Below are 2556 nucleotides of genomic sequence, written 5' to 3'. Positions count from 1 at the left end.
AGCTCCCCCTGAATATGTGCATCATAGCTTCATATTCATCCCCCTTGACAACATCAAAAAGAGACAAAGTACACTATTAGCACTATCACATATTCAATATATAATACAGAGGCAATTACAAAGATAAGAAGTGCACTCACATATATTCATCATATATGAAAACACACAAGATTAATAAACACAACCATATTAAACAATAGCCATAATCATTCAATATAACAACCAAAATACCATCATTGTCTCAAATTCAAAATAGAAAAGTAATATTGGTCAATACATAAACCACAAGCAAAAGCAAATTAAAAACAAAATAAGGATGCATACTGACTCAAAACATGATTCAACAAAATGCATAGAGACACATGAGATCAAAAGACATAAACCAAGACAATATCACAACACTTCATTCAAGCATCACTTCATCTTTTTCCACGTCCTGTTGGCATAAATATTTCTCCCCTATGCCAACCTTGGCCTTCATTGCGATATTGAGAATCTAAGAAGTCACACATCCTCGGTAGAAACTTTCATAATGACCTGAATCTGCTTCTTGGGATGAGATCAAGTGATTAATCCTGGCCAGAACGACAACATGATTATCATTCATTACAATCCGTAAGGACACCAGAGACTCTGTCACATATGAAGCAAAGCCTCAAAGTTGGATTCCTGAGTAGAGATATGTTGCTGAATCAGACAAAATTGCTTCATTTGTGTAGCTTCAAAGGTCTCTCGCCATTTGCACTTATTCGCATATCTCTCGTCTTGTCTCATTTGCATAATATGAAGCATAGCCAATATAGAGGCAATATCAACATAACAGGTACCAAAGCCAACACCATGATCATCTCCATGAGGAGCATCATGTATTACGACATCTCCTTCAGTAACATCATGATGAACTCTTGTAGGTTGCTCATCATCCATATGAGCTTCAGCTACATCATTACCACACTCAACATGATCGTCAAAATTGTACAGCTTCCTTCCATGCTTACTCAAGTGTAGATAGTACACCCGACAATTTGAGTCCCAAAAGTAGTTCATGTTAATCAGTGTACGGTGAGAAAATTCTTGAGATGAACCAGGAGATTTGTAGGTAAGATTCGACATGCCAATGTCAAAGTAGTTTAGAATCTTAATAATCATAGATGGATGGAAGAATGATGTGCCTTTGTTGCATGTTTTGATAGAGAATATACGAGATACAAAGTAGTGAGGCCAATTAATTTTGACTTTGTGCAACAGAATGTATACCAAATAAATCTCAGCAAAGTCAATTCTCGAAAAACCGCCATTCTTTGGCCGCAAGATATGAGATACCATCCATAGTAGAATTCTTGGAACCATCTTCAATTGATCGGTGTTAATAGGCCCATAACAGTCCTCGATACGAGGAGCCTTGAGTAGCTCATTGACATGAACACCCCAATCAAAATTTACATGAGTGTGAAGATCGGTTACCAATAGATCAACCTCGTCATCCTCATCAATATCACCCATAGTAATACCGAACAAGTTTTTTCACAAATCATTAGTAAACTGATAAACTTTGTTACCTATCGAAAAACTGAAGCAAGAACCTTGCATTTCATGTAGCCCTAAGTAGAATACGCGAATAAGATCCTCATTGTAATTCTGAGTAAGTTGTAGGAAATAGTCAATCTATTGATGCTCAACAAGCTTAACAACATCAGGTATATCCAAGCAACCAACCGTCATCGGCTTCCACATAAACTGTTTCACTACAAGACGAGTTTGATGCTTTAACTAAAATCCTTGGCACACTTCTTGGAAACCAAAGTAAATGGATTTTCAACAGCAATAGTAAAGGTATTAGCCTTGTTTTTACCCTTAGCATTACTCTTGGACATAGAGAGCTTTGAAGTCATGTGAAATGTTGAAATGAAGTGCGTACACCAAGTGTTTGACAAAATATTTGAATGAAGAATGGATGAGTATGAGAGTTTTTTGAATACTCACACACTCAAATAAGACACACAATCACAACAACACACAAAGAAGTGAAGATACACCATAAACAAGTGAAAATTAGGAGTGAGTTTTGATCCAATTTTTTTATAATTATTAAAACAATACATTTTAGACCTGTTTTTTAAAAATAAATATAAAATTATAATTTGTTTTCAAAATCTATTTTACATCTATTTTTAAAAATAGATGTAAAATCATAATTTGTTTTTAAAATATATGATTATATATTGGGTTTTTAAAAAATTTGTTATATATTTATAATTTTTTAAATTTATTTTTTATATTAAAACATAATCCCTAGATTAATTTAACAGATCCGTACGTGCGTGCGCGTGTGCGTGATTATAGATTTAATATATGAAGCACGACGATGATCTCATTCAATCATAGTAAATCATGTAAAAAAAAAGTCACATAAAGGCAAAGCAAACAAATTTTAGGTGTCACTATTATGACACACACGTAGACGATCACTTATCAAGAGAGGAGGGATGGACGTTCATGGTTGGTGGAGAAAGGAATGAGATATATATATATATTTTAAAGTATTACTTTTAAGTT

This window comes from Lathyrus oleraceus, chromosome 5 (assembly GCF_024323335.1).
Source record: "Lathyrus oleraceus cultivar Zhongwan6 chromosome 5, CAAS_Psat_ZW6_1.0, whole genome shotgun sequence".
In the NCBI taxonomy this organism is placed as follows: domain Eukaryota; kingdom Viridiplantae; phylum Streptophyta; class Magnoliopsida; order Fabales; family Fabaceae; genus Lathyrus; species Lathyrus oleraceus.
This window is presented reverse-complemented; position numbering follows the sequence as displayed.